At 54.9% G+C, this 12,024-nt stretch overlaps 1 protein-coding gene across 6 annotated transcripts in view; it reads left to right on the top strand.

Annotated features, from left to right (window-relative positions):
• The window catches only part of ANKRD11 (ankyrin repeat domain containing 11), a 163,045-nt gene that overhangs the window by 64,264 nt on the left and 86,757 nt on the right, over window positions 1-12,024 (top strand). Inside the window, exon 1 of one of the 6 annotated variants that reach the window (XM_062586538.1) lies at window positions 2,242-2,260. The exons of 4 other annotated variants lie outside the window; for them this stretch is intronic. The gene's annotated coding sequence lies outside the window, so the exon portion shown is untranslated. Of the gene's footprint in view, window positions 1-2,241; window positions 2,261-3,125; window positions 3,145-12,024 lie in introns of those variants that run through there. One more of the 6 variants, XM_062586537.1, reaches the window with a different exon arrangement.

The raw sequence follows: 12,024 nt of genomic DNA, 5'->3' as shown, positions 1-12,024 counted from the left end.
TTTGGTTCTTAAAATAAAGTTTTACATTCTCAGTGCAGCTTTTCTGTCTGGATGTCTTTTGAAAGTTTTTAATGTGTGCTTAAGACTTTTTTTAGTCAAAACATCAGTCAGCAGATTCCACCTGAGTATTAAGATGAATCAACAATATTTGAAAGTGGGTGTAGCTGCTTCATGGGATTACGTGCATGATGCATCGCTTTTCACTTGTAACCGGGTGAAATTTAGCTCTGATCGCTGACTGCAGACAGCTCAGGATTGTTTGTACAAGGGCTGAGCCAAACATATGTTGCTCAGGTCACTTTGGAATCTCTTCTGGCTGCCTGTGGTTAGCTCACGAGCAGAGCTTTGAGGGACGTTGCATGCCTGCGACTGCCGACGCGCCGCCCCCACGGCCAGCAGCGCTCCGTTCGTGAAGTCAGCTCAGAGCGCGGGGATGCTGCTGCGAGTAACGCTACGAAGATGTGGATGTGAGAAGAACGACCCAGACACTTGTCAAACGCTTAGCATTCTTCTGAAGAGCTCCTAGACAGCTCTGCTGCCGACGGAGAGCTCCTCTGCCGTTGTGGCAGTGTTGTGTGGAAGCAGGGATGGGATGGGTGGCCCTGCACGTGCGGCCCTCGGAGGCACTGGGGTGTTTCCTGTGCACTCGTGTTTGGCACCATCCCTCTGCACAGGACAGAATCGGTTCTGTAACTTGCCCCGAGCGTCTCTGTTCGTGTGGCAGCACTAGGGGAGACTGTAGGCCAGGCCAGGCACAGGCTTGTTGTGTCAGAGACTGTAGTTCGAATGCTTGAAAAGAAAAATGTCCGCTACTCCCCCCCACCAAAAGAGGGGTGAGCATGGCTCTTTTCTAGCTGCTTGGTTTGGGTTGGTTGTTGCACAGGATGGGTGACCGAGGGAGGTGGAGCTGCCTGTTTGGGTGACCGTGCTGGCTTGCAGTGTAGTGCGTTTTGCCAAGTGCTTGTCTGCCTAGCACGGTGATAGCAGCAGCAGCAGCAGCAAAATAGCTCAAGCCTGTTCTGTGCTCAGGCCCCGAAGAGTTTAGCTTCGTGGGACCTGCTGTTCCTAGCATGGGGCTGTAGCCAGGAACCAGCGGGGCCGCGGAAGCGGCAGCTTCTGTCACTCTGCTTGCAGAAGGCAGCCAGTCTCTTCTAGGCAGCAGAGTTTCAGATCGATTAAACTGCTACTTCATAAGTAATATACTTGATAGCTTTCAGTGTTGGAATTACTGCGCTTAATGCAGCGCCCAGCAGGCGAATGTAAATTTTTAGACGAGATGGTATCAGGCTGCAGGTGAGGGGTGGGGGGATGTGGATCTGCTTTGCGGTCGGATCAGTGTGGAGGAGACTTGCAGAAGCTCCTAATTGTATGCGACTTGCTTGATCTAGGTTAGAGGAAAGGAAGGAGGAAAAAGCAAAGGTGTAACTTGTTGCTTGTTTTGCTGTTCTCAGCACACTGAGTTTCCTGGGTGTCCGGGCAGAAGTGAGGACACCTCTTGAGTTGGTAGGGACTGGCAGTTTAGTTTTTTTATCAGGGAATTTCTCAAACTAATGGGAGAAACATGGAACTGCTCAAGGGAGAATGTGACTGTGTGGGTGAGGCATGCGAGGAAGGCAGAGCAGAGGTGGGCGCCCGGAGCGGCAGAGTAACACAGAGCTGTGCTGCGGGCAGTCAGCAAGATAAGCTTGATCTCCTGGAGCTGGTGGAGCAGCTCAGACGGTTTGGGTAGAGCTAGGATGCCAGCGAGGCCCAAGGTGAGACTGGCTCGGGAGGGATAGCCCCTCTGCAGGTCAGGAGAGAAGGGCTCGATAGCTGTCCTGTGCTTGCTGAGCAGCTCTTGGCGTGCGGGCTAGAGAGAGACTTGTGACCTGGGTGTTATCCTGGACGTCAGCTTGTGCAAACGCATTGCGCGCCCCGCTCTGAGCGTGCGGTGCGCCCTGCGAGGCCGCTGCGCAGAGGAGCGTGAAGTCAGCGCGCGTGGGTGGTTTGCTCGTCGCAGCCTTTCTGCTCTGAAGGGAGATGGTGCCGGGTGGCACGGGGAGCGAACGCTCCAGCAGGAGAGGATGTAGCAAACACAATATTGGGAAAGATGAAAAAACGAGTGGGTGGTAATGAGAAGGAAGAGGAGGAGACAACCCAGGCAATGAAGGAAAACAGGATCTTCTGTAAGAGATGGGAATACTGGAACGAAGCCAGGAAGGAAGCCTGAGAAAATGGAGCAAGAGCTCGGAGGGCCAGCCCAGCCTGGTAACTTCAGCAGGTATGCCTGGCGTGCAGCTGCAGGCGGCTCTGTGAAACGTCTGAAAGGCCACTGAAAATGGGTGACACGCATCGAATAATTCGACTGTTTTTATTTGACTTAAGCTTTTACTGTCTTTAAAAATTGGCCTTCTCTGTGAGGGAATTCAGTGTGTGCTGTGGCTGGTCTGGGAAAGCAGGAGCTGACCTTGGGGGGGTCCGTGGAGCAGGTAAATGCCGTTCTGGCGGAGAGAAATGGCAAAATAAGCTCTGGGAAACCTGCTCAGGCTTCTCGGTGCTGAGCGCTTTTCTTTTTGGTGGGGGAAGGCCAGCAGCGTCCGTAGAACGGAACGGGGGGATCGCTCGGAGTCTGTGCGTGTCGGAGCCGTGCCCGAACTCGCCCCGGGGGCAGGAGGGGCCCCGTGGCCGCGGGAGCCGTCTAACCCGGTTAGCGCTGGGGGCCGAGCGCTCCCGGGGCGGGGGAGCGGGCTGCTGCTCGGCCACCGCCGAACCCATTGGCTAGTAAAAATAGAGCGGCTCATGGCGTCAGCGCCGGGCTGCGCGCCCGGCCCCGCTGCCGAGCTCCCGCGCGGCCCGCCCTCGCTGCACACGGGCTCCGCCGGCGGGCGCAGGGCGCGCGCCGGCTCCAGCGCCGGGCCGCTGCGCTCCCCTCCACGCCCCGGCCCCGGCCTGCCGGCGCTCGCTCCGTCCTTGCGGAATGCCGCTGCGCGGGTGGCTTTCTGCAGACGAGGATTTAGTGAGAGAATCGCTGCTGCTGCTGCTCCGTAGCCCCCCCGCAATAAAGCGGGAAGGAGCCTTTGAGCTGAGCAGACGGCGTTTCTGCTAGGATGCCTTACCCTGCAGCCAGAGCGTTTCGCGTGTTTAGGGAGGAAGGCGAACGCCCCAGTAAGTGTGCAAACTTCATCTCGCTCCCTGTAGCGTAGTTTCAACTGAGTAGGCGTTAAAGAACGGTTTGTATGAAGACAACCGTTTCCGGTATCGTGATTTCTTCTTTTAATTTCGCTTTTTTCAGAGCAAAGCCACTGAAAACAGGCAGGTTTTTGACGAAGGCATGAATGCTTTCTGTGTAGGCCCAGAAAAGAAAGAGCGTAAAGCAACCTTGCAAAATTGCTTTGAAAATGTAGTGACATGCTCATACCTACTCGCCTACGTGACTGATAGTGGACACTGAATATTTTACGTCATTTTCTGGAAAGGTAAATTAGTGGGGCTCCAGCGGAGGTTGCAGGACAGTTAAGCATGGCGGCCGTGGGCACGGGGAGGCTGCCGCAGCGCCAGCCGAGGCCCCTTCCCAGGCGGCGGCTCCCGCCGCTGCTCCTCTGCCCCAGGCGCAGGCTGGTGCCCCGTGCTGGGCAGCCCGGGGCTGAGCTGGTGCCCCACTCGTGCCAAGAGGAGCGACTGAGGCAGAAGATGCTGTGCCCGTTTCTTGCGCCGATGTCTGGAACGGTGGTTGGTGCTGGCTCGGGGGCGCTGGCTGGGTCCGTGCGCGGCGGGCAGCCCGCGGAGGAGTTCTCCTCCTGCGCCCCCTTCGAGCGCGGGCCGCTTCCCGCCGCCCGGCAGGCGTTCCTGCCTGTCCCCGGCCGCAGGCGCTGGGCCTTCGCCTGAGCGGAGCGCCGGTGTGCAGCCACCGAGGCCGGCGCGGCGCCGGCGGCGAGCGGGGCCCGCAGCGCCGCGCCCCGGGGCGACCTCGTGGCGTGGTCTGAGCTCTTTCTAGCGGCTCCGCGGAGCTTGAGCTCGTGCGGATCTTCAGCTTTGAAAACGAGCACCTGGCGTAGTAGGCGGATGAATTTTACGCAGCCCTAAGTGGAAGCGGTATTGACGCGTAGCGTGCCGCGGCGAGGGGCTTTTCGGCTCTTCCTCTGAGGATGTGGAGTTCGCTTCAGAGAGGGCTGATACTGCTGCCCATAAAAGCACCGGAGTTCTTAAAATTTTCTAAAGCTCAAAATTTACCAGGCTTTTGTTTCTACCTTGAAACTGGCTAAAAAAAGAAGAGGGTGATGCAGATCTTCTTGTTTCAAAATTAAGACCAAAGAGGTTTGCACTTGCATGAGAATGGTGAGAACGTAGCAGTCTCACGTGCTCAGGTTTAGCTCAGTTTATTTTGGATCAAAGCAAGCTTTAAAATGGTACTATCAATTAACCTTGGGAATCTGGCAACAAACCTCTCTTGCTGTTAGCTGGAAATATTCTTCACTTCTGTTTAAAAGAGAAGATAGATTGAAGCATTTTTGTTGTAGTAACTGGAAAAATATTTTAATTCTCAACAGTTTTATTATAAAATTACTCAATACGAGGCGTGTAATTTTCATTTTGGAGGAATTCAATACAATTAAGCAACATACTCTGTGTAATTACTGCTCCACTGGAAATTTCATGTTTTTAACATATATGCGCAGTGCATGCGTTTGTGCCTTAATTCAGAAATGTGACTTACTGTTTCTGAAGCCTGCCTGTTCGGATGCAGGATTATATCCTTATAATAAAAAACGGTTTCAAGCGTTTACTCAGAGGATAAACGAGGCTGTCTGGTAAATGTGCGACTTGGGAGTCTTCAAGATGCACATGGATCGAGGAAGCAGTAAACAGTAGTAAGTAGTCTGCAGTATGAGGAGCACGTGCAGATTTTGGGTTTCTTCCTCAAGTGCCTCTCGCTGCAGGAGTGGCAGCAGCCAAGCGCCTTGCGATCCTGCCCGAGGAGGGTAACACGGGCTGAGCTGCCGTTTTGTTGGTGGGCGCTGGGGAGATGGTGAGTTCAGCGACTTGCTGGTAGAGGTAGCGTTTGTTAAGGGAGTGTTTCTGTGCTTTTATGCGTGTTGATACAATGTTAAAATAAGTGGTGCTTGGGAAATAATAATAAAAAAAAATCTACTCTTCACTTTTTCCTTAAGCATTTAGACCAAACACTGCAGCCACGTGACCAGAGTTCAGACTGGTCATTTGTCTAATGTCAGTTTATTCCTAGGTCTTCAGTTTTGAACTTTTGGGGATAAAAGTAGTAGTATTAAAACCAGCTGCCTAAAGTATCTGCAATCAAAACTAGCTGTTGGTGGTAGCATATATGCGTGTTGGTGGAATTCTTTTAAGGGTTTGAAGACTCCGTTTTTTTCTTAACAAAGTAGATTTGGAAAATACCTGATCTACAAAGCAAGCTATTTCACATTAGACTGTCAGATTTCTGGAAGTACTTAAATAACATAATTTTTTTCTTCAGTTTCTCTCGGCGCTTTTATTGAACGGGGCCTTGGAGCTGGTGCCGGGCCCGCCAGTGCCCCCGCTGCTCGTGGGCCTTGCGTGGTGCCCTGGGTCTGTCCGCCCTGCGTGCTGGTAAGGAGTCTGGGTTTTTTGAAGGAAGTCTTTGTTTCATAAAAATAAGAACTCTTTACAGACCCTAAAATTATAGTCAGTTATCAGCTGAGTGTTGTCTTGAGTTATTTAAGGTCTAATGATGGAAATGAAATAAACTCGCATGGCTGAGAGCTGCGATACCCAGAGAGTTCATCTCTTTTCCCTCCCAGGAAGCTCTGGGCATCCTGGAAAGCATTACGTTTCACTTCAGTCATTGATTAACAGCTCCCAAACCTACTCTATAGCCTGCAAGTCTTGACTTTTGAATAACAGAGATTACGGCTTGTAGCCAGAGTGGCATAATTTAGCCCCAGCTATTTTATGCTTGCTTTGTTTGGACAGTGAGCTTGGAAATGTACCTGTCTGTGATGAAAAAAGTAATTGTACACTTTGCATGAGCTGAGGCTTAAATTGTTTTAATTTGCTGTTAAGCCCCCAGAGATCGGTTCTCCCAGGAGCGCTCTCCCCGCGCCCTCGATAGCAGCAGCGCCCGGCTCGACGGCCGCGGCTGAGCTCCTGCGGCGCGCGGGGCCTCGGCGCTGCGTTTTATTTCCGCGCGTAATTCAGCGTGGAGGTTGCGGTCTTGTCCCGAGGCAAACCTGACCGGCCTTTCCCCCGCCCGAGGGCTGCCGGCCGCCTTTCCCGGGGCTTCGGTGTCTCCCGGCCGGGGCTGCGGCAGCGGCGCGGCGCGGGGGAGGAAGGGGCTCGCGGCCGGGAGCGCTGGGCGCCGCGGAGCCGGGCTCGGCCCCGCTGGAGGTTTGTCGTCTGCCCAGTGCTGTGATGCTGGGTGGTACTGAAACGCTGCGCTCAGCACGCCAAAGAAGTAAAATCTTATCTCCGCAGCTCGCGGTACTCCGTATTTTATCTCCCTTCTTGCCTCTTAATTCGTCGATGTTGTGATTGCCCAAACTGGGGGTCGTCTTGGGGGGGAGCCGCTACTGGAAAAGCGCTCCGTGGTGCTCTGGCTCCGAGGCAGGCACGCGAGCCGCGGCGGCGCCGAGGAGGCCGGGGCCGTGCGGGAGCGGGGACGGGGACGAGCTGGCCTCTCGTACGCTATCGCTCGCTTCGAGCTACCCAGCTGGAAGAGTTGCAGTGCTTAAGTTCTCGAGTGTGTGCCTTAGCTAGAACCATGCTTTGGAGGTGAAGGAACTCCGATGGGGAAGTAGGTGTTTGGTGTGCTTTCCTGTTCAGTGTTAAAGGAAAACACGCTTGTATGGGAAATACGGAGTAACATGTTCAGGTGTAGCGAGCACCCTTGAGGAATTTGTTCCCGCGTTAACCTCTGGGTACAGTGGCCAGCGGCTTTACAGAGGAATTCCAAAATAATTCCTCCTAGAAACTGCGGGCTGGTGGGAGGGATGGTAGTCTGTTTTGGGGGGTTTTAAGTGATCGTACTCCTGTGTTCCTGATCATGTTTTCGTGCGTTTAATGTACCGTCACTTTTTTTTAATTGCATCCAACTAAAAATAAACAGCAAATGCTTTGGTGGAGGAAGACGCCGTTTTGCTCCGGCTGGAGGTTGGGGAATGTGTCAGTAAATAACACAGTTCAGCTTCAGAGCCCGTTCAGCTGAAACGCATTGTTCACCCTCGTACCCTGCTAGGGGTGGGAGTCGGGAGCGGGGCGGGAGCGCGCCGGGCGGAGGAGTGGAGATCAAAAGGACAAACAGAAGGAGAAGGCAGCGAGAGGGCGGCACAAAGAGGCACAGCTGAGCACGGGAGGCCTGGGAACGGCAGAGGAGGGAAAACAGCTCTTAGAGAAGGCAGAGGAACAATGGGGATAGACGCGGCCGCTTTTAGCTTTCCGTTTGGTTTGACAAAGCCGGCGTTCCACCGGCGAAACTCTGCAGGAGCGCGTCCTTAATTTCTCCTGGAAGTTGCAGCGTTGCTGTTTGCTGGGGCGCCGTGGGTAAACGCGCCAAGCGCAGCGCGTGCCCCTTGCAGCGTGCAGCAGCCCGCCCGTGGCGGGAGCGGTTCGGGGGCTCCCGCGGTGCTGACTTCCCCCCGTTGGTCCCGCGACGACGGCTCGCAGGCCCGAGCTGGCGCGGAGGGGCTGTGCGGAAGGGGAGCCGCGGCGGCCCTGCCCTCCGGCTGCCTCTTTCCAGCCCTGAGTGTGCTCCCGGAGCAGGGCAGCAACTTCTCCAGCTGATTAAACCAGTTTCCAAAGCCTGGCAGCCTGTCTGCAGACCGGGTTTTTAGTGCGAGTGTTTATTGTAACACGTAATTTAGACTGGATTAAGAACGAGGGATGTTATCTTTGCAGAGGCAGCGGTGCGTGCCGCTGGGGCTGCCCTCGCAGGCGCCGGCGGCGGAGCCGGCGAGGGCGCCCCGCGGGCCCCCCCGCCTCGGCGGGAGGGGGAAGGCGCGAGCGCTGCCGGCCGCCTCGGCCCGCGCAGAGCCGCGCGGCGGCCCAGGCCCCGCCGCCGGGGTCCTGCCGCCGGGGTCCTGCCACCGCGCTGCATGGGCAGGGGCCCCGAGGAAGGAAGGGATGTTTATCTCGGCGAGGGGAGAGGAGGCTGCGCAGCCCCCGCCAGCTCGCTGCAGTGGCTGCCGCTGAACCGCGCTTGTGAAAGGTTTTAATTTACTGTCTGCACGTTGGCTAAGAGCTGTGTCTGCTGGGGAAGTTACTGCGAGGCGGCTCGTGGGGTGAGCAGAGCCTTAGCTTTGACTGCAGGAGTTTCGAGACCTTGGGTTGATTGCGAAAATAATAGCTGGGCAGGTCACTGCAGTTGTATCCTGCTCCTCCCTTGCAGCCGGTGTTTGCTTTCCTTTGTTTGGGTCTCGTCTTGCTCCAACTTGCCTCCGTCGGGCTTGCTGGCGTTGGCTTTAAAGAGCGAGCGCTTCTGTGCGCGGCTGCTCTTTACCTGCGTGTTTAATTAAAAGGAGAAAAGATGTGTTCCAAAAATACTCGGCTTTCTTGTCTGCCATGTAGCGCGTTGCGAGGCTTGCTGAGTTGGTGTTTGAGAGAGGAAGGGAAGCGAGGGGAGCGTTCAGCTGACATAGCATCTGAATATCCATTTGGGGCCCAGGGAGCTAGCGTTTAGAAGGGGGAGGGAGAGTGAAATGGATGCTGAAATCTTGAATCTGCTTCTTAAATTTCCGGCTCTCCCTGGAGAGCGAGTGAGCGCAGTTCAGCGCTGCGTGTTTGCCTTGGCTCTGGGTTACCTGCTGCCTCCTCCTGAGCTGTGTGTTTGTGGCAGAGATAAAGGATGGAGGATTTTTCATGGTGCGAGAAAGTACTTTTTCTTTCAGCAACATTTGCTTGTTTGTGGTTGAATAGCATAAAAAAAAGAATCCAGCGTTACTGAAGAACGAGTGGGCGAATAGCTGCATCGACTACCATGGTAACTTTTAAAGGGCTTCACCCATAGCTGTCAGCGCGAGATTTTTAGTGTTGTAGTGATCTTTAATGTAGAATAGTTTCCAGGCCATTTAATTATTGCCTCTCCTCATTTAAAACACAACAAAACAAGCTCTTCTCTGAACTGCCTTTTTGTTCCAGTTTCACCTGTGCGCACCGGTGTGGCGGGGCTGAGCACGGAGCACCGTCGCAGTCCGGGTGTCTACGGCCCCGCGAAGCGGCGCGTTTCTGCCAGCCTGCCGCCCACGGGGCCGCGCGGCGCGGCTCGGCCCGTTCGGAGACGGGCCGCGCCGTCGCCCGGGAGGACGTGGCGGTTACCGGACCTCCCGCGCTGTCCCGTCCTTCCCGCCAGCGCCGTGCGGGAGCCGCGCGGCTGCCGCGCTGCTCGCCGTGCCGCCCTGCTGTACGGAGGTCAGCGTGCAAACCGCGTGCTGCTTGGCTCTCGTTGTTTCTGCTGCTTTCTACCATGTCAGCAGGAAAAAAATACAGAAATATGGGCATTTGGTTGTCTTTAGATGGTGGTTCATTGTCGCTGTCCTGCAACTGCGAGAGATCGGCAGTCGGTTTCGACTGCGGTTGCAGAAACCCTTTGGAAGCGCAGCCCGTCCCTGGGTTTCGGAGATCGCCGGCGCTTCGGTGCCGCCGACTTGCGTGGCTCGGCGGGAGTCTCCCGACGCGGACGCGGGGCTCCGGGCGCTCCCCGCGGCAGCGGTGCTCCCCGGCCGCAGCGCAGCCCGTCGCGGTGCCGCGTTTGGTTATTTCGGGAGCTGGGGCGCGCTCCCCGCGGCGGCAGAGGCGGGCGCCCAGGTTGGTGACCGCCCGCGTGTGCGGGAGCTGCCGGCGGGGTCCGCCATGGAGGGGCCTGCGTGCGGCAGCCCCCCGCAGAGCCGAACGTCCTCCGGGGCTGAAGAATCCCTCTCCCGAAGGGAAGGAGAGGGGGAGAGGCGGGAAGAGCTGGGCAGCCTTGGCGCCGGGCAGCGGCGCCCGCGAGGGCCCGGGGCAGGGTGCCGCGGCCGGGGGGTGCCGGGAACCCGTCCCCCCGCCCGGAGGCACCGAGCTGCGGGTGCGTCGCGCCGCCGTCCTCGCGCTGCTTTGTCTCTCCCGGCATTTTCAGAGAAACAAAAGCCTCCCCCCGTCGGAGGGAGCCGCTTTCTTCGGGAGCCCGCCCGGCCCCCTGACCTGCGCCCTGGTGAAGGTTATGGGAGTGCTTTGCTTTTCTTTAGGCTTTCTCAGCGCCCCCGGCCCCCCTCGGCTTGCAAGCCAACAGCGCTGGCCAGCTGGGGAGAGGACTAAAATGCGTGTCGTAAGGGTGGGCGCCGTAATTGCCGCGGTCATCTGGGTTAGGCAGGGCACGTCTGTCTTCATGGTTGCGAGCTTAAGCAAAGAGTTTCAAAATGGAGGCGGCTCTGGCTCCCTCCCCGTCTTATTACAGGGGTATGTGCTGCCCTACTTCTCCTCGGGAGCAGACGGCTCTTTCTGAAGCTATACAAAGACATTTGAATGCATTAGTTTACATGGAATTAATCTCCAGATTCCAAACATGCTTTCAAGCTGATTTGGCCTTATTTTACTGCAAAAGGAGGCCAACTTAATGTTGTAGGCAGTAACTGTTGTAAGCGAGAGTTGAGCTGGAATGGTGAGAGACTAGCACAGGCACCATATTCAATCTTTTAAAAGGAATTTTTGGCTCATAGACAAAACAAATTGAAAAATCTCATTCTTTGTGTACCGCATCAGCAGTGACAGAGAACCAGACCGAGATTACAAGGCAAAAACCTCCCAGTAACTGCAATGCATTTCATAAAGGGTTTGAGGTATAGTTCACAGGAAGATGATAAATTAAAATCCAGCCCTGAAAAATGTATAGAATAGCTGGGGTGAAGGGAGCGCTTGCAAAATGACATTGCCTAAGATCAAGAGAAATTTGGTATACTGAGCGAAGATGAGGCGCTCCCTGCAACAGGTTGGTCTGAAATCCGCCATCCTCCTTTGTATTCCTGCTGGAGTAGTGCCTTCCAGAAAGGAAATGAGGAGCTCAAATGTTCCCATTATTTTTTGGATAGCCTGCCATCCTTCAGAAAGGAGCAGTTGTGTATGGGGGCGGGGGGGTATCTTATTCAAAAGTGGGTGAAATGGAAATGAGCCAGAATTCTGCAATTTTATAAGGAACGGCAAACACTGATTTCTTTGAGAAAAGGTCGGTGCATTTGCTTGTAAGTACAACCCTGGTAGGAGTGTGCTAGGAAGTGGAAACTGTGCTCCACTGTGCAGTTCTTTCGTAATTTAACCAGGCAAAGATACACAGAGATGCTTATTTTGGGAGAATGTGGAATGTTTCCGTAATAATTTCAGCAAATTTTGGTTCACACAGAGCATCTGTAAAGGTAGCACACCCACAGGTCATGTAATATGTTCTATTTGTTGAAAAAATTGCTTTCTCTCAAATTTGCAAGTGGTTTAACCCAGAAGCTCGATACCGTGTTTATTTTTCCTCTCCATTTAGTATCCTTCAGGTCTGCCAGGTCCTCACGACTTGTCTCGTTCCAGAACGTGCAGCGTTTCGCTCTGAGCGCTACCTGCGCCGGATGCAGATCGTGTAGGAAAGCAGCCCTGGCCTGTGAGGGAGAACTGAGAAGCACATTGGCCTCAGCTAAAGAAAAATAATTTGAAAAGGAAGTAAGATCCCTCTGAAAAGGAGAGGGTTGAAATGAATGCTAGAATATCCCTGCGGGGTCTTTGCAGCACACCTGGTAGCCTGCTGTATAATAATAATTCATATTCGGAAGCCTTCATTTTGGTTTGATGATTTTTTTCACCTGTGTTGACACAGAGCATGTAGAAGCATGTGGCGTTTGAAATAGAATATGCAAAACAGGGTGTTAGTAACCGGCTGCGCAGCCCCGCGGTGGGCGGCTTCCCGGGGCTGCCTGAAGTCACAGGAGAGCCCGGGCGATGGCCTTGGCCCGTCTGCGTAGTCCGTAGGCTTCCAGCAGCCGCCAGCTCCTCTGAAATGGAGGAAGATGCTAGGCTTAGCTGGTGTCACATTGCAGGAGTAAGGAG

This window comes from Rhea pennata, chromosome 13 (assembly GCF_028389875.1).
Source record: "Rhea pennata isolate bPtePen1 chromosome 13, bPtePen1.pri, whole genome shotgun sequence".
In the NCBI taxonomy this organism is placed as follows: Eukaryota; Metazoa; Chordata; class Aves; order Rheiformes; family Rheidae; genus Rhea; species Rhea pennata.
This window is presented reverse-complemented; position numbering and strand designations above follow the sequence as displayed.